The following is a 20,947-nucleotide window of genomic DNA, read 5'->3' as shown; positions in this document are numbered from 1 at the left end:
TATGAGGCTGGCTGTGGAAGAAACAAGTAGGTTGGCCCTTGAAGAAAAGGCACAGATCTTAGAAGGGGGTGAGTAAGACAAGAGAAGTAAACATCTATGATATTGAGAGAAATTGGGGCTTCTGGAGAAGTAGGGGAACAGTTTGTCATAGTGGAAAATTTGGGGACTTGGAGTAAACTACCTGGGCTTTGTTCTACCTCAACAAAGATGTACTGTGTGACTTTGTAACAGTTATTTTAACCTCTGGGTCCTCAGCTCCCTCAAATGAAAGGAAAATTACCTGTTCTCAAGTTCTAAAGGGGGACAGTACAGTGTAGAGATTGAGCATGCGTGTACAAAAGATAGTCTGCTTGGATTTAAATCCTGACCCTGCAACTTACTAGTTCTGCGACCTTGTGCAAGTTACTTAACTTCTCTGAACCTCAATGGTTATCATAACATATCTATCTGCCATATACAAAGTACTTAATAAAGGTGAGTCACTACTATTCCAGGCCTGGAGGCAAGTTACAGTCATTCTAATCCCTCCATTCATCACCAGCAACATAACTTAGATCCCAAATGCTCATCTAGTATTTGGTAAATTACCCTTAAGGTTGGCTATGAACTGTCATCTGCTATAGAGTATTTCTTACAAATAGGATAAAAATCTTCAAATATTCATGTGCTTAGCAATGGGAATTTCTGATAAAATGATGGCCTTTAATATGAGAAAAATGATTTCCACCTCTCAGGGTTTGAATGTAGTGTGAGCATTCTATGAGATCTATATTAGCAGTTAAGTATTTCACTTTCATAATGGCATAAAATATTCGCAAATGACTTACCATGTGCCTCATCTGTATTTATGATAGAAAAATGTACTTATTACAGTATCTGTTTTTCTAACTGAGATGTTAAAGAGCTGAAAAACATGGACAAAGTCAAGAATATATATTTATAACCTTTATTTTAGGATTTTGTTTCCTCTCTGAAATATGGGTCCATTAAAAATACCTAACTGTGTTTTAAAATTTTCTATGACTCATTATATAACCTTTGAAATGCATCTTAGTATTACTTATATAATTGACTATTAACTTGGCTAATTATTAAGTTATTAAAATCTTTAAGTTATTATGTAAATTAATTTTAAGTGACTTGCAAAATTGCTGAACTATTTCCTCTGTCTTCCAAATTGAATTATGAATTAAACTGTATTTTATTGAGTTGGCTACATTTGGTTTATTTAGTTAATTAATCGATTAATTAAATCATGATGGAAACAATTCCAACACACTTATCAGGAAGCATGAATAAAATATTTCTAAGTTTCTTCTTTAATAAAGAAAAATGACTCTTTCTTGAAAATCTTGTCCTTACATTCCTCTCAAGATATTTAGGGACCAAGAAGATCTTCTTTACACATAACCTTCAACAGGATTGTGAGTAACATGCAAAAATTTATACAATTAGTATTACAATTTATGGATTTGTTATTTATTGGTGCAACTCGAATTCTTGGCAGTATTTGTTGTTGTTCATGATGATTTTTTTTTAAGTTTGACAATGTTAAATTTAACAATGGGAAGCAACAAGACAAAGTAATGCCATAATTGTCACCTACTAATTTATAGAACAATTTTTTTTTCTTAGTAAAATCTGATTTCAAAAGAAATAGTACGTATTTGTCCTGAAAGTCTATGGCAACGTTATTTAAGGAGCATATCTGGCCATAAATATGTGTGAATTAACAAGTTTGTTTTTTTTGTTCTTCTCTTAACACTCTAGACACAGGAGTTTATTTTTTGGAAGTCATGACGCTAATTTAAAGGACTTTTAATGTGGTATTTATAAATATCAATATTGTTTTATTTGCATTGGAAATTCAGCTAACTTTGCATGTGTTTTCTAAAATATACATTAAAAAATGTATTGGTAAGTTTCTTTAAATGACTACAGATGATCCACACCTGTTTTGAATTTTCTAAAACAAATTCCAAAAACAAAACAATAAAACAGTCTTTAGAAAATATTTTGTCTTCTGGGTACAGAAAAAAAAAAAAGATGCAATTTCAAAGGGAATAATAAGTTAGATAATATATGAGCTAGAAAATCCCTTTATCTTTAAAGTAAACTTTATTGAAGATTTTATGGAATTAGGTTACAATTTCATTTACCATAGTATAACAACTTTGTTAATTATGAGAAGGTAAATTTTTTAAGCCAATTTATTTATGAGGTGAGAATAAAAATTCCATTTGTTCATTCATTTATTCATTCAATATGCACTTTTTTTTGGAGCACCCACTAAATGGCAGACACTGTGTTAGGCACTGAGGTAAGGAGATGAATTACCTCATCCTTGAAGTGTCCATGTCTAGTGGGGGAGACAGACAAAAATAATGATAGAATGGTGAAGAAAATTTTAGGTCATTAGGAATGGGCATTTTTGTGAAGCAAAGGAGTTGAGAACTAAGCGGAATCTTGAAGTATAATCAGGTATATGTAGTCAAAGAAATGAAACCTAGTGTATTTAAAGGACTGAGAATAGTTTTCCTTCTTTTCTGTTCTCTTTTTTCCTCCAAAGTACCTTGTAATGCTCATTAACCTGAATAGTGAATTTTAGCACCTGCTGAATTGTGTCCAATCTAATTTTCTAAATTCTGCCTCTTAAAGTTTAATGGCTTTTAACCCAGTCAGCCAAGATGACCAAGTGGGATGAAAAAGTTTTTATTTGGTTACAGCATATTATCAACAATTAGTATAAAACACAATTCTTGTGAATCTTACATATCATGTTGACTTTTCAGCATATCTGGGTTCAAAATCTCTGGCCTTCTTTAGTGCAAATGTTATAGGAAATAATGCCAAAAGCAGTTCATGTAAAAGTAACACTTTAACATAAATATTAAAACATATACATGATTGACGTAAAATCAGCCTGCAAATACATCAAATGTCTCCTCATCTCATTAAAAATTTAGATATTTGTTCTTTTGGGGAAAAGCTTTCCTCCAAAATATAATGACAACACATTTAAAAATCTGATTCATATTGTATTTTGATAGCTAAAAATAAAATGATCTTAATAAAATATTTGTATTAATAATATCACTTAAGAATTAAAAGTTCAAATATACGGTATTTTTGTTTAGTTGATTCAGCACCTTCAGCATTATAGGAAAATAATAATGTGCTAAAACAAACAAGGCACACTATATTCACTCAAAAAACTCACCCTACTAAGAAATAATAAAAGCAGTCCCTGATGTCTAGGAACGAGTCTGACACTCACAGCAAGCCCTCAGCGTTCTTAGAAGCTGACCTGGCCTCAAGCTAGGCCATGTTGTTCTCCTTTTGGACATAAACAAATCTCACAGTACACCAACAGGAGACAAACTCACTCTGAAACCATGATAAAATGAGACAAAAACAAGACCATTTCATAATTTTGTCTAAATGCCAACAAAAACGAGGTCATTGTGCAAACCACAAAATACCAAGCATCTCTCTCTCCTGACTGACTTGAGTGACTGTTATTTCTTTGCCAATTACAGCTTTATCATCGCTCTAATCTGTCCTTCTTATAGATAGGATTTTTTGATTTACCCAATCACAGATTTGCTCCTGCTTTCTGGCAGCATCAAATCTAGAACAAATCCCCACTTCCTTAAGCCCTCCTCTAAGTTACCCAACCAAGGCTCAAATACTAAGGCTATTTCTAAAACTTTCTTATAGAGACTCCCCATGTTTCCCTGTTATGTGTTCTTTCACACTGCAATGTGTAACATACCCAATTTGTTCAAGTATAGGTGTATTCCTGGTGGTCTTGGCCTGGAGGAAATTGACACTTCTTAAAACCCTGCCCTAGATTCCATTGTAGGATAACATGACCTCATTACTAGTTACTGAGATAATGTGTCTAAGTACAGGATTTTGCAGCAACTCTTTTATTTAAGAGTGTGAACTCTGGATTCTTATTCCCTAGGGTCAAGTTGGAGCTTTGCCACTCAACAGCTATGTGATTCCTAGCAAATTCTTAATCTCTGAAGCCTCTCTCTGTTGGTATGTTTACACAGTTGGGATAATAACAGTATTTCTCTTGTCAGCTTGTTTAGGATTGACAATTTCTGGAAAGTTGTAAATAATTAATAAATGGTAGCCATCATTATTTGAAATGATCGTTACTAAAAAAGAAGAAAATTTTTTACCTAAAATTCAAATATTGCTGTAATGGGAGTAATGTGAAAACTGATTTACAGCATTTTTGTAAATATATTATCATGAAGATAAAACTCATTGTAGTTCAATATTATATACGATAATCTTAGAGACACTAAATAGAATTAGACAATCTATATCAAATTGGGCCCCGAATCTATACATTCTGTAAATTTAAGTGTTTTTCACATGGATTTTCTCTCTGGATTTCCATATAACATTTTAATTTGAGGTCTGGTAACTTATTTTCAAAGGGGCCCCAATGAGACATGCCTCATGGTATTTAGGCCCTTGGGTGGTCCCTTCCCCTTGAATTTAAGCTGACATTGTGACTTATTTTTTGAACAGAAGAATATGACAGAAGTGATACCATATGACTTCTGAAATCTAGGTCTTAAGAAATTTTGTCGTTTATTGTCTGAGTATCATGGGACACTGCCCTTCGGACATTCCATCTTGAAAAACAAGCTACCAGGCATCAGAAACCCAAGTCACATGGAGAGGTGGGTGGGTCTAAGTGTTTACAATTCCAGCTGAGCTCCCAGCCAACCTTCTTCAACTGCTAGCCTTACAAGTGAGCCATCATGATTATCTAGTCAAGTTTAGCCTACAGAAGATTCTATCTCTAGCCAAAACCTCGCTTTGATTGTGTGAGAGAGTTTAGCTGAGAGTTTATGCTGCTGGGCTTAGTCAAGCTACAGAGTCATTAGCTTAGTAAAATGTAATTTCAAGCCACTAAGTTTTGAGGTGTTTAGTTACATAGCAATAAATAACTGGAAATGAGGCATGGTTTTAACAGTTTGTGCTCATTTGAATTTTTGAATAGAATGACATAAAGGAAAATTTTTGCTAGCTAACGTATTTTCAATGTGGACACTAATTTAATAATAATAACAAAAAAATCAAACACCTTTGAACATACTCCATAAGTATTTCCTCCATGGTCAGTGTTCAAAGACTTTCATTCTTATTTCTCTTCTACTCTGATATTTTAGGTTTTGGTATTTATTTTTTCCATATGGCAGAAAAGGAGCATATTAGCTGTTGGGGAATAGGGAAAAAAAAACCATGACTTATGCAATGCAAGAAGCGGCTTATCGTTCTTGATAGCTCTACAAGAAACAGATGTCACCACAGTGACTTTCTGCCAGGGAGAGAGAGAGGTGAAAGGAATTCTGGGAAATTACAAGCTTGCTGTATTGACAGAAGTGTGCTAATGAGTCAAGTGATAAGCCACATGTTCATTGCTAATAAATGGAACAAATTTTTACTCTTGTGGAATGATAGCTTTGATTGAAATGCTTCACATCTCCTGGCCTCAGTCAACTTCATGTGTGCCTTCTAGATGCTGTGAGGAAAAAAATACATTGTTTTTAAACACAATTGGACTTTCTCTGAAAATTGCCTCTTAAACTGCTGGTCTGGTTCACTACCATATTATATAAAATTCAAATTGGCGTTAGAGATTTCTTAATTTTACATAGATGGAAATCTGAATAAAAGCAATACAATACTAAAAAGTCTGTAAAACCTTAGAATTAGGCAAACATGAATCAGTAAAACAAGGAGATATTTAATTATAGAAATATCTTGGAGAGATTACAAAAATATTTTCAATAATCACCACTAAAGTAACAGACTCTCTGATGCTTCTTTTTCTCCCTCTCTCTCTCAATCTCTCCCTCAAAAGAAAGTTTGGAAATGTGATGATAAGTAGATAACTTTTTTTTTGCCCACTTAAAGTTGTAACTTTTAAATGTAAATTATTCTCATCGTTTTATTTCCTGTATTTTGGTTATATTTATCAAAACCGACAACCTCCCTCAGTCACAAAACTTTTTCCAATAAGTAGCATTTTGCGTATGATTCCATCGTTGCTACTATTTCTCCAGAATATTCCTCTCTCTTGGTAAATCATGTTGCTTTAATCTAGTTTGGTTTCGCCAGACCATATATTTATTTTATTTTTTGGCTTACTTCTTGGTTTTTCTACATCTGTGAAACACTTTCCTGTTTACAAGCCCCGAGTATAATTAAAGGAACCATGGGTACTCGCAAGGAATGCAGAAATTCTGGCTTTAGTTTCCAGTCATAGGTTCACTTCACAGTCACACTTGTTATTTGCCATGTTTCTGGAATGTTATATGAGAGTGATATGTTCTTTTAAAGTGATCGTGGGTTGAGAAATCTTATCCATGTGAAAAGCAAGGTAAGGAAAATAATGATGAATTTCCTGCATTTCATAAGAGTCACCCTTGTGCTCTTTCAAATGAATGGCAGTAACTGATTATAAGATCTGACAGCAACTACCCCTCTTTCTTAATTCTTTTCTCAGTTTCTGTAGTATCACGCAGGCAAGCTTGCTCACCTAGTCCCTGATTCCAGGCCATGGGCCATAAGGCCTGATATATATATAACACTGTGTTTTCTAGTCTGCCCTGAATTGCTATTTCCTGTGGTGAGAAAAATCCAAATCCACACACCACTGGCAATTTGGCCAAATTTATTGAGGCCTGATCTTTCTGAGTGTTTCAGGCTACACATGGCCTTAATAATGAAACAATTCCTGGCTTGATCCCTGACTTCAAAGATTATAGATTCAGCCTCGCTAGGGTACATCCCATTTTCAACCCTCTTCCCCTTGATTTATGTCCCCAGTGCCCCCTCTGTCTTTCAAAGCATGTGTTTATACTGTTTTGCATTTAGGAATTATCAAATTTTATAATTTGCAATGACACACTGCTGCTCGAATTATCTTTATAAAGCACAGACCTTATTTTTTTCTGATTATCGTACTACTGATTATACTCAAAGTGGTTCTACCTGTAAACCTCTCACCTGGGCTATTACAACCTGATATATTATAGCTATGGTAGATGTTTTCTTTATTGTGCCAACCAGGGCACAGATAAGAGTAAAGCAGGTGCTGTCAATTATTACAGCAGGGCAATGGATGGAAACTGAGAATTAAGGTCATGCTAGCAATAGGCCACTCTTCCCATAACCTGGTACATCCTCAGTATTCCACAACCAGGCATTTCAGTTTCCCTAGTAGCTGTTCTTTCTCTCAAAGCGACAGTTATGATGCCTAATATCAATGTAGTAACTCATTTCACCCTCCCAACAACTCTGAGAAACAAGTGCTCTGATGATTCCAATGGTGCCTACGAGGGAGCTGAGGCATGAAGCAGCTGGGGAACTCTGCTAGATAGTGATAGCGTCTGGATTCAAACAGGCACAAGGCTGGCTCCAGAGCCCTTCCCTGTAAACACTACTCCATTCTGTTTTCTTACAATGTATTTTCATTCATTTAGTCCCTAAATTGCCCTTAGGAAGAATAGCACAGTGTGTGGGAGAGAAAGCCTTTAAATCAGTCTCTCTAGGTTCTAGTTTGGGCTTTGCCACCTAGTTGGGCTTGGGAAATTTACTTAATTTTTCTGTGACTCCGTTTAGTTACTTGTAAAAAAAAAAAAAAAAAAAGATCATTATAACAACCATTTCAAGGGTTAATGTGATGACTGAATAAATTAATAATTCATGTAGAGATTCTAGCATATAGTAAGTTCATGATGAATAGCTCTCATTAAGAGCTACCTCTGCCTCAAAAAACTTTCCTATTGTTACAGCGCTTTGCTTTATGATGGTAGATGTTGGAGAATTGCTCACCTGAATTCTGATGCAGCCCAGATTTAATACGAGCATTTTTTGAGGTTGGGGTTGTATTTCTTCTTTTTTTTTTTTAAGATTTTATTTATTAATTTGACAGAGAGAGAGCACAAGCAGGGAGAGGGAAGCAGAAGGGGAAGGAGAAGCTCCTGAGCAAGGAGCCCAATGCAGGGCTTGATCCCAGGACCCTGGGATCATGACCTCAGCTGAAGGCAGATGCCCAACCAACTGAGCCACCCAGGGGGACCTGACTGTCAGTATTTTTTTTTTAATCGGTATTTTTTTTTAATTCTCCAGGTGATTTTTTTTTTTTTAATTTATTTGACAGACAGAGATCACAAGTAGGCAGAGAGGCAGGCACAGAGAGAGGAGGAAGTAGGCTCCCTGCTGAGAAGAGAGCCCGATGCGGGACTCAATCCCAGGACCCTGCGATCACAACCTAAGCCGAAGGCAGAGGCTTTAACCCACTGAGCCACCCTGGCGCCCCAATTCTCCACGTGATTTAAATGTGCAGCCTGTTTTGAGAAAAGTGCATTAAAACCTTTTTTTTTTTTTTAAGATTTTATTTATTTATTTGACAGAGACAGAGATCACAAGTAGGCAGAGAGTCAGGCAGAGAGAGAGGAAGGAAAGCAGGCTCCCTGCTGAGCAGAGAGCCCGATGTGGGGCTTGATCCCAGGACCCTGAGACCATGACCTGAGCTGAAGGCAGAGGCTTTAACCCACTGAGCCACCCAGGCGCCCAAAACCTTTCTAATATGAGAAATTCAGACATGTGTTTGTCTCTTTCCAAAAATTTCAAGCTCCTTGATTACAAATGCTCTATTGAATTCATCCTTGTACTTCTAGTGGCAGCTAGCATGGTGCCTTATATATAGTTGGCACAAACAATTTATTAATTCCTTTGAACTGAGAAGACACTTCCCAAATATGTTCACATTTACAGGAAAAAAGGGACATTTTTTTGTCATCATTAATGAACTTAACGAATATCTTAGAGATTGGGAGGATATGGATAAAAAGGATTGGATGAGAAAGTAGAGGGAACAGAGTGATGAGATAAAATGCCTAGTTGTTAATTTTAAAATAATAGATTCATAGATTAACAGTACAGAACGTGACCATACTTTACAATCATCTGGGAAGATTTAAAAAAACAATCATAGGTCCTTTGTTCCCCAGGAGATTCCAATGTGCAAGCAAAGTTGAGAATTACTAACTGACATGGATCATGTTATACCCAAGTTCTTCCTCCCTCTACCACAACACCTGAGAGTACACTTATGCAGTTTTGCATTAAGTACCAGGAATGCAAAGTATAGGCAATAGCTTCACATGTCAAAGTTTCTGGGTATACAGAAGATGCAGGATATCAGGATAGGGAAATATGTATACATACATGTGCAGACATACACCCATGCACTTAAATATTCTAAGTTACCCTTCAAAATTATGTAGTGAGAAAGGGAATAAAGTATCAGTCTATAACAATGAGTTCTCAGACACTGTCACTCATGAGATCAATCTTTTTCGGTGAAGAGGTCAAGGAGATAGCTTTGCCAACATGGTCAGCAAATACGCAGTCATGTTTAAGGCAAATATTGAGTCTAAGTCACTACATAGTGGTGTGGACTGAATTCATGAATGATTATAACTTGTCAACTTCCTTTAGAATTACCAAATTGAGGGGCGCCTGGGTCGCTCAGTGGGCTAAGGCTCTGCCTTTGGCTCAGGTCATGATCTCAGGGTCCCGGGATCGAGCCCTGCATCCGGCTCCCTGCTCAACAGGGAGCCTACTTCCCCCTCTCTCTCTGCCTGCCTCTCCGCCTACTTGTGATCTCTCTCTGTCAAATAAATAAATAAAATAATTAAAAAAAGAATTACCAAATCAAGTGTTGCTAAGGACTAGTTATCATTTTTACCGTGTTTCTTTCAATCACAATTAATCATCTTGTGGAAAGATTTGACATTTTATTGGTCTTGTTCAATGATCTTTAGTATTTTAACAAATAATGACCAAAGTTTAAAGATACAATACAAGCGCATAATGAAAATTTGAATGCTTATCCTATAATGTACAAATTGTTTGCATACTACATATGATTTCAAACAAACCAGCAGTCATACTGTATTATTTATGTTTCTTTAAATTTTTATAAACCTTTACAACCTGACATATTATTTATCCAAATATCTTTCCACTTAAATGATTCTTAAAGGTATTTTATTTCCCCTTTCTCCAAAGAGAAAGAAAAAGGGGATAAACGTAATGGTTCCTCAACACACTGTAGTATTTTTTAATTATAATTTTTTCATTCATTTTCTAAAATACGCAAAAAATAGATTCCCCAAAAAATGTTAGCCTTAAAATAACATCTTTTGGTAGAGACCAACTGTACTCTGTATAAGAAGATGATGTTATTGATCCATCTATAGGATAATATAATAACAACTGTGATGTGTTGAGGGCTCATTATCTGCCAGATACTCTTTTAGTGCTTCACTTGAATCAATGCAGTGAATCTTCAAAACAATCCTTTGAAAAAGATACTAGATTAATGTCCATTTTATAGGTGAGGAAACTGAGGGTAGTATACAGTTAAAAAGGATTGGATGAGAAAGTAGAGGGAACACAGTGATAAGATAAAATGTCTAGTCATTAATTTTAAAATAATAGATTCATAGATTAATTAAATAGATTAATTAATTAATTAAATTAATTAATTTAGGCCATTTAAATCATTCACTCAGGGCTCAACTAAAAATTAAGGGATCCAAAATTTGAATCTGGGGAAACAGGGCCTAAAGCCATGAGCCAATGGCATTGGATTTAAGCTGATATTTCCCCCCAGTACTTGAACAGAGAGGAGGAAACTGGTTTCACTTACTTGATCCTCATCATTTCAGAGGACCATCTTTCTGAACAAAAAGACTTGGCTACATTTAACAGTCAGTGGCCTGAGACCATAATCTACAGACACAGAAGGTGGGAAATGTCCAGTGCTCTGGTGATAACATTCTGGAATTTTGGAGTCATGAAGAAAGAGAGAAATCTTTAGCTCCTTCACTTTTTTGCTTTGCTCCCCTTTCTGAAACATATTCCAAATTTTCTTGCCCTATTTTGATTTCTCTTCTTAAAAATGCTGTTGTGAAGAATGTCATAGAGGGATCTGGGTGAAGGTTAAGCTCCAAAATGACTTAAGTGATGGAGAGAGAGTACAAAAGAATTATTTGAAATCAGATAATGCTGATTTGTAATGGGATATTCTTGTCACACTTTTATCACATTATCCATCCATTAAGAACAAATAAAAATGAGAAAACATGATTTATAATCAAATTCCCAAAGTCAATTGCAGTATTTTTTTAAGTTTTTATTTAAATTCCAGTTAATTAACACAGTATAATACTAGTTTCAGGTGTGGAATTTAGTGATTCAACACTTCCATACAACACCTGGTGCTCATCACCAAAGTCGACTGCGAAATTTTAGAAAAACAAAAAAAAAGTCACTACTTTCTGTGTCCCCAAATACTTTATTTACAATGTTTTAGTCCTTATTTAATCTTTCTAGGTGTTATACTAAGTTATTAAATTATAAACTCCTTGAGAAGAGAAACCATATATTAATCATTACTGGATTTCTTAAAATTTCCAACAGGGTGATTTATACATACTATGTGTCCAATAAATGTTCCATTGAATTAAAATGTAAAGCAGTTTTAAAAGACTGACACATTCTGAACTTATATGAAAACAGTTGTAACTAAAAATGTGGACCTTGGATGGGAAACATTTTCACACCGCTGGGTTAGTTAAAAACACACATTCTCAAGTCCTACTCATGGCCTGCTCAATCAGAACCTCTGGGTTCTGGGCCAGAGATCTATGTTCAACTAGCTCTTTAGGTGGTCTTTATGTCCCTTAAAGCTAGAGAAGGACTGTTTAACAATATATTTCATATCAATTACTTACAATAAGAAGTGTGCATATCAAATCTACAGATGACCCTGAAGCTGGGAATGATAACCAACAGACATGATATTATTTGGGAAAGAAAAAAAAGAATTCTGCAAACTATGACAATTGTGTACCCAACAGAATAATATTTAACATGGATAAACCGAAGGACATTATACCATAACCATACATTTATTCAATAGCAACTGTGTATCAAATATTATACTGGATAATGGGACGGATACAAATATATTTCCTGCCCTTAAGAAGGAAATTTTAGGCTAAAAAGCTATCTACACACATAATTAGAAACATAGTCAAATAAGAGTGCCAGTTAGTGAGTTGTTGTCTCAATTTTAACACCCACCCTTGTCATGCTTAGTCTGGGACAATGCAGGCCATATTTCTGGTTTTGGCAGCTGACTCCCTGCTCAACTCTGTGAGCAGAACGCTAAAGGAAGGTTGCGAGGCTAAAGAAGAAGAAAGGATGTGTTGTTTCCTCTTTGCTTCCATTGGCCTCCTGTTGCCATCAGGGTCTTCCCAGGTTCAGGACCTCCCCCTACAGCGATGGATTATTCCAGTAGCCATGGCTGAATCCAGTTTGCAGTTTATCCAATACTTCTAGAACTAATACTGCTAGAACTCTTTCAAATCTTTCCAGAAACATCAAAACCAGTAGGCTGGTGCCCTCTCCTGAGAGACCTGAACTCCAGCCCATCATGGTCCTTCTCCTAAGCTGACTCAGAGTCCCTGCATCAAAGCTTCTACATTGAATTAATTTCATCCTCTTCTGTTTGTTCCTGTAGCCCAGCAGGCGGTAGTTTCTTCCTGTAATTGCTACCTCAGTGATGATTTTGTATTCCATTTTTGTGTTTATTCCTGTATCAGCCTCAGGTCTTTTAACAATTTATTATATTAAGTTCTATTATATAGAGAAAGCTGGTGAGCATTATGGCTTCTCACTGGACATCGGCTAATACAACAAATGATTATAGATAGGGACATTAGGATGGTTAAACAGCAAACCCTTAAATTGTTTAAATCAGGGAGCGTGTATAACTGGATTAGTCTAAGACTCTCAATAATTTGAGTTTTGAGCCAGTTGAGAAAAGACTTTCAATTTTGACATCAATTTCGAAATTGTTTTCCTTTCCAAATGTAGAAGACGCCTATATAATAGTCAATATATCATAGACGAAACAAAGATATTTGATGTTCTAATATGTAAAAGGGAATAAAAGAAGAAATAAGTTTATTTTGCATTTTTTCAGAGAGCTAACTGTAAATGAATGAGAGTGGCTGGTTAGTTCAGTTGGTTAGAGGGGGCTGCTAATAAACTTGAACAAACGAACTGAAGTTAGAAGAAAGGCCCTTCTAAATGTCAACCCTATCTAAAGATAAAATGGACTTCTGAGGAAGGGGAAATTCCTCCTCATAAGAAATATTCTAGTACAGTTTGAGAAACTATTATTTGATACTATTGTATGGCAGTGTTCTTTAATTGGGAAGGGCATTGAATTACATGGTTTATTATGCTGGAGTTCTATGATAATGGGATTAGTGTATTAATTTCATTGTGCCTTTTTCCAATGAAAAAATTGTTTCTTAAAATGTGTTCAACAGGGCACCTGGGTGGCTCAGTGGGTTAAGCCGCTGCCTTCGGCTCAGGTCATGATCTCAGGGTCCTGGGATCGAGCCTTGCGTCGGGCTCTCTGCTCAGCAGGGAGCCTGCTTCCCTCTCTCTCTCTGCCTGCCTCTCTGTCTACTTGTGATCTCTCTCTGTCAAATAAATAAAATCTTTAAAAAAAAAATGTGTTGAACATGCAAAAAGAAGTCAGGTAAGGGAGTGCAATGGACTGAATGTTTACATCGCCATAAAATACATTATCTTGAAACCTAATCCCCATTGTGATGTTATTAGGAGGTGAGGACTTTGGGGGGTGATTAGGTCATAAGGGTGACATTGTCATGAATGAGATTACAGCCCTTACAAAAGAGACACCAGAGAGCTCTTTCACAGATGTCCTTGAACCAGGATGTGGGGCTCTCATCAGATACCAAATTTGCTGACATCTTGACTTGGACTTCCTCGCTTCCAGAACTGTGAGAAATAAATATCTGTTGTGGGGTATTTGGGTGACTCAGTCAGTTAAGCAGCTGCCTTGGGCAGGGTCCTGGGATCGAGCCCCACATCCAGCTCTTTGCTTAGTAGGGAGGCTGCTTCTCCCTCTCCCTCTGGCTGCTGCTACCCCAGCTTGCGTTCTCTCTGTGTCAAATAAATAAATAAAATCTTAAAAAAAATCTGTTGTTTACAAATCACCTAATATATGGTAATTTTTTTGATAATAGTCTAAATAGCTTAAGACAGGGAGTAAGGTCAGGTGAAGGATATTGGAACATGTATTGGAACAATACTAGAGAAGGGCAATGAATTAGAAAAGTAATTGTAAAGACTCTGGCAAATAGGCTGGAAGAGATCACTCCTATCTCTGGCCCCTTCAATCCCAGTAATAAACAAGGTCAAAAACCCCTGCAGCTGAGGTTTTGTCCTTGTCTCAGGTTTCAGAGACCACATCTGAAATACTCCGTTCCAGAACAGCATGTACACATGGAAAGTGCTTATCTGTGAGATGGTTACTTTTTCAATCATTTTTTTTTAAAGTTTGCTAAGATATTTGCAATAAATTTGAAACTTTTTGTTATATTGGAACATGATACAAAATGCTATTGACATTTCTAACAAAAATATTATAAAATCTTCCACAATATAATCATCAGCCATGACAACAGCACAGCTTATTGGAATACATCTTTTTAAAAATGTACCCAAACCTAATAAATAGACAGCAGCAATTAGTGTTTATGAGATAGTGTTTATGAGATATTTGAAGCACATGGGTTCTAATTTCTATAAATGTTGTAAAAAGAACAATTTTGTATAAGATTGGCAAATGTGCTGGGATAAACCTGCTGAAGGTTTAGACATAGTAATTTTTTAGCTTTCACATGTAAATACAATAGGAAGGGTGGATTCATATTTATGGGAATTACATTATTATTATTATTATTATTATTATTATTATTGCTTTAACTAGCCAGTGCTAAAAGATGTATATTAAAATGGGAGGGGAACAATCACATTAATTCTTTGTCTAGACTACACCAAATGTCCCATTACTCAGAATATATAGATTTTTTTTAAATTATTTACTTATTTATTTATTTATTTATTTGACAGAGAGAGAGAGAGAGAGATCACAAGTAGGCAGAGGCAGAGAGAGGAGGAAGCAGGCTCCCTGCTGAGCAGAGAGCCCGATGCAGGGCTCCATCCCAGGACTCTGGGATAATGACCTGAGCTTAAGGAAGAGGCTTTAACTTACTGAGCCACCCAGGCACACCTATATAGATGTTTAATATCACTTAGATCCTAGTGTTTAATGAACTAAACTTTCATTTTGTATCTCATATACATAAATATATAATCATTGAAAAAATATTGAGTTTTCCCAAAATTAGTGTGTATAGATGGAATCAGATTATGTCTATGTGTAAGAAATAAAATTCCTATAGTTTCAGGACATTGGATAGATACTAGATATTTATTGCTATATATCTCATTTTTCCGCCAACCAAATCCCCCAATTCTAATGAGAATAGGTACAGGATCATTTCACTTGTAACATTAAAAATGTAATGCTCAGAAGGAAAATTTCAAGGAGTGGGACAAAATATTTTCCCAAAACTGGTCTTAAAAATTTCCTAATCAGTATGTTAGGATTACAGGCCATCTCTTACAGTATATTTGGATGCATAATACACAAATTTAAAGGTACACTGAAATCGTGTCACATAGGTATGGGTAAGTACTGCAGTTTTTAAAATTACATTTAACATTATTTTTATTGTAAAACTCTTGATCCTGAGATGCCTTTGCCTGCAGGTGGACATTTGGAGTGAATAACTATATACTTAGTGACCCATTTTGGCTATGCTGGTCATTTTACCATATCTCATTTCCAGTAGAATGATGGAACACAAATATTTTTTCAGACTTATATAGATAGCTAAGTCAGGATAGCAACTGAGGAGCTTTTTAAATCTCTTATGTCAGTGGTTAAAGTGGGGCATGACTTGATCAAGTCTGATACCTGACTGAATCCGACTTAGAAAATCCATTCTCTCAAGACAATACAAGTACAATACAAAATGGATTATTTTTCACTTTTTGATGGGTTCTGATTACAAAAGTATCAAATATGTTTACTTCTCAATGGGAGATCTGGTTTCCATGGGGACCAAACCAACCTCATCTGCTGTTTTGCAAACCATGCTCCATGTACCACCTCCACTTTGGCAGGACTAGAGAGTAGCTGAACATAGCTACCCTGGCAAGTGTGCACAGCCATCCATATAGTTTCTCCCCCTTTTCCACCTCCTCCCAACAACGGAACCCAGGAGGGGGGTTCAAGGATGTGTAGCTTTCCTCCCACTTTCAAGTTGCATCACTTGGGATGCTCTTTGAAACTGGAACATTCTCCATGATGATGATAAACATCCTCCATGTGTCACAATGTTTCTTCAAGTTAAGTGTCAAATTATCTGGCAATATAAACAGGTGCTTATTTTTTATTGTTGTGATGCCTTTATTACAGATTCAGCACAGACTGATGGTATTTCTTACACAGACTGATCAAATATCTGTCCCATACTGGCAATCTGCCCTATTTCATATATGATCACTCCTGATTCATGTGTTCATCATACCCTCAGTATCAGCTTGCTGTGTGTCAAACATTATGCCAAGCATGAGGAGTCTAGAGATAAGTGAGACAAAGTTCTTACTCTCAGAATATTACTCTCTTATTAGAGTCTAGAATCTAGAGGACATGAGTTACCAGAAGGGGTACTGGAAATCTCTCTGGTAAGTTTAATGGTATGATACTTGCCCTAGAAGATAGGAGGTCGTCAAAGGGAACCCAGTCTCATCCTGTGACATTAAGGAAGCCAAAAGAAGCTTTTCTAAAGAGCCTCATCAAAGAATGAGTATCATTTAACCTGGTGAAGAAGCAGCCACTTGAAGCAGCAAATAAAAGAAAGAAACTGCAGTATTTGGCTTAGGAGCCAGAAGCAGTTCTGTGCTGGACCCAAACAAGCAGCAAAGCAGTGATCTGAGGTCCAGTCATCAGTCCTCCTTGTGATATGGTAGGAACTGCATTTTTATCCAAAGCTGTTGAAGAAATACAAAAAGAGTACAGAAAGAGAACAACTGGTCGGTTATATGTTTTGAGTAATTATTCTGAAGACTGCATGGAATATATATTTGAAGAAATGAGATGTTTGAGTAAACGAATAGCCATTTTTTTTTTTTTCTGGACCAAAACATAGCCTTGGTGGATGTTGGACCCCAAACCTTTAACATCTAAAATTCAGTATTTTACTGAGTGCAACTCTTGTGTTGTCATTAAAATAGGCATTACATTTGTATTTATTTGTATTTAGCTCAGAAGAGGGAATAGCTACCGAGTGGCATACTAGCAAAAGCCTCAGGTATTCCTTGGGTCAGTGGTAGAAACCCAGCCAATGGACAAATGATACAGGGAGTCAAGAACATTCTCAAAATTTGAGCTTTCCAGTGGACGATCAAAAATGTACTGAGTTTCCCACTATTAGAAGTACAAAGGTAGAAACCTAAAGATTTGAAGGAACTGAGAGATTAGTTGTTCAATTATTTTATTTTACAGAAGTGTAACTGAAGGCCAGAAGGGTGAAATTATTTAATCTAAATCAAGCAGGGATCTGCGTCGCTTTTTGGTCACAGTTCTTTCCCTCCAGTCATATGAAGTATGGGATAAGTACAACAGATGTAAAGAGATAATTTGCAGTATTGAGAGTGAATATGAGTTATATGCTTTATGTGGTCTTATTCCAAGAGTCTATAGTCTCTAGAGTTTTTTGTTTCTATACTGAAGAAAATAACAGATTTAAGATAAAATGTTAGCAAGTGCATTTGAAACATTCTAACTTCTCTCAAGTTGAAGTTAATACATTTGGAATAACCACATTTTTTCCATTACCTTATTCCCATTACCTTTCTACATTCCACTATTATTTAGCGTATTGAAAGTTCAGAGGTCTTTTTAATAAACATGTACTGAGGGCTCATATTGAAATAGTTTCTCTTTTCTAGAGGGAAGTATAGACAAATAGTGTAATTATATATTATTAAAATAACTTAAATTTTATTCCTTAGGAAATGTACTTTATATCACTCTGCTAGACATTGACAGCAATGTTTTATAATCATGCAAGTAACAATGCAAGCGGCAATATTAACTTAAAATATCAAGCTTTCATTAAGAGAATTAAAAAAAATGATGGATGAAAATATTAAATTTCTTGAAAACTAAAAAATAGCTGATAAAATGAAACCCAAAGATCTGAGTCACCTAAGAAAGAGCCTTAAGAAGTTTTGTGACAAATGTTGTCAGAATATTAAATGAAAAGGTAAAGCATTTGTCTTTCATCCGAAATAGTAATAACTATTATTCAATATTTCAAGTTACAAAATGTGTGGACATTTGTGTGTGTGTGGGTGCCATTCAGTTCAGTCTTGGGCAATTGAAATGGCTAAATAACACCCATATGGTAAACAGCTTGGTACGCCCAGTATAAAGGAAAAGGTGTTGGCAGTGAATCTGTGAAGAAGGCATTATTATTTTCACTCATAGAGGTGATGTAAATGTCTAGTTTCCAGGGCTTTATTTCTTTTCTCTAGTTTTTTTTTTTTTTCTTCCTTTCTTTCTTTTTTGTTAATATGTTAGACTTTGGCTGGGTTTTCATAGAATGAAATATTTTTCAGTACTAAATGTTCATGCCCCCACACCCCCAAATTAGTTGCTTTGGAGGGTGAGGGAAGGCAACCTAAACATTTAGTTTTATGCATCGAGAATCCATTTGCATTATAGAAGAGAAGAAAAAATGAAATAAAATCTGATTTCTGTCTGACAAAACTTTCCATTCTTTGTAGGGCATCATGACATACATGAAGCAAAGATAATTTGGTAATAGTTATCATATTAACTGTTAACATATTATGAATATTTATTATCTGCCAGGGCCCTTTTTAGTAATTTCCATGTACTGTTGAATAGATTTTATTTCATTCCCATAATAAGTCTATAAAATTAGCATTATGATTATGCTAATTTTGCAGATGTGGAAATTGGAGAACAGAGAGTTTAAGTAACTTTAAATCCAAGCAATCTTGTTTCACAACTTGTAACTACAGGGTATGATGGCTTGATGTAGTAAGATATCAACATTTTTATATTTTACGCAACACTTCACAGATTGTGGGACTAGGAAAAGACCATGATGTTTATGACCGATACAAAAAAGAGCTTAGAATTTAGTCAGGATGATGCAGCTTTAAATCTCCATCCTGCCAGTTGTGTGAGGTACTCTGTTTCTTCTGTAAACTCACTTTCTTCATCTATAAAATGACAACCTTATTCCCTTCAGAGTGTTGCTTTGAGGATTAAAAGGGATTATATGCATAATGCATTTAGCTAATAGCAGGCATATACTGTGCTTTCAGTAAATGTGAACTGCTATTTTTTTAAAGCAAAGATTTACTATCTAAAGAGAATACATTGTGACAGACCAGTTATCTTCATTTAAGCAAAAGAAGTTTCATGTATCAAATAATTTTTAAGGTTTTTCTTTCTGAAGTAAAAGATAAGCTTTAAAAAACTCGTTTTTTATTTCATTTTGGAATTCAATTGTATGTGTACTTAAATCTGATACAATGTAATAATTTCCAATCTAAATTTCAGAGCCTAGAGACTTCAGACTGAAGTTTATAAAAAGAAAAGTGAATTATTTGTCTATGTTATATAAAGCAATGTTTTGGAAGACACAGCCTCTTACTGCTAACATGAGGGGCCATAAATATCAAACCTATGCCATATCTATAACTCTTTTTGAGTGTTTCATGGAACTTACTTGATTTTGCAATGGAACTTATTTTGTTTTCAATTAAATGTCCATCCTAGAAAAGTTTCTTAATAATTTCCACGTAAAGGACAATACTTATGTTTTACTTTTATATACCAGGACCAAAACTTCAAAAATATCACAGGAAGTTGAGCTAACTTGTTCATTTTTAACATGTTTTGAAATATAACATCCCTAAAACAATATACCTCTGAAGATGAGTTACTATTCATAACTGAAAACTAGTTAAACCACATGACACAATAACATCTTTCAAACATTTTCTTATATTTTTAATGAATTCTTAGACATTTTAAGAAAGCACATTCAGGCTGAAACAAGTAAGGATATCTATAATACAGGAATAACTGCTACAAACGTAACAAAGAACTAAGTGTTATATTTAGTGGGAATAGTCTGTCATAGGCAATCTGAATTTAAAAAGACAGTTCACAAATATATTAAGAAAATTAAAAAAAATTGAGAGTAGGGATGATGTATTACCTAAACAGAAAAAATAAAACACTCCAGTTTTGCCCAATTAGAATATAGGCTTTTTAATGCATTTTATACTTACGGAAAATAAACTATCACTATTTAAAGTATTTTTTAAGATTTAAATATTTACCTGTAAAGAGTCAAAATTCTGAGGCGTTCAGAATCCTTTTTTTGACATAGACTTGGAAACTTCAAATAAGTTCTGGTTTCAAGTCTGTGGAAACAAGGGAATGATCACCGCATGCAGATATATCAATATTATTAAGTAATCTTTTGGATGCATATAGAAGCAGCCTAGGGTGTGGTTTGAGACAGCTGGATCCCATGGGCCTTGTTTTCAGTATTAATCACTAGGGGAGATGAGCTTCACCTTGAAATGTGGGCAGAATAGTCTCTTCACTCAGTGAGCAGAGAGCCTATGTGGCAGGGCTGAAATCCATATTCACACATGGCCCGTGAAATCGAATTGATTAGAAGTTTTCCCTTCATGATATTAACAATGGTAAAGAATGATTTATCAAGCTCTGTAACCACTTGGAACTCATGAATTTCAAATTAAAATGTGAGTCTTCTGAAGTAAATAACTGTATGTTCGGATTACGATGGTGTTCTCAATCTGGGGTACA

At 35.3% G+C, this 20,947-nt stretch overlaps 1 long non-coding RNA gene across 1 annotated transcript; it reads right to left on the bottom strand.

Annotated features, from left to right (window-relative positions):
• Positions 1 to 5,387: 5,387 nt before the first annotated feature.
• LOC116882062 lies at positions 5,388 to 20,775 on the bottom strand. Its single transcript, XR_004385539.1, has 3 exons — positions 20,692 to 20,775; positions 20,452 to 20,535; positions 5,388 to 5,551 (listed from the first exon to the last, which is right to left on the bottom strand). It is a non-coding gene; the product is annotated as an uncharacterized LOC116882062 (long non-coding RNA).
• Positions 20,776 to 20,947: the final 172 nt, after the last annotated feature.

The sequence above is a fragment of the Lontra canadensis genome, unplaced genomic scaffold, assembly GCF_010015895.1.
Source record: "Lontra canadensis isolate GAN:19392208 unplaced genomic scaffold, GSC_riverotter_1.0 scaffold80, whole genome shotgun sequence".
NCBI lineage: Eukaryota > Metazoa > Chordata > Mammalia > Carnivora > Mustelidae > Lontra > Lontra canadensis.
This window is presented reverse-complemented; position numbering and strand designations above follow the sequence as displayed.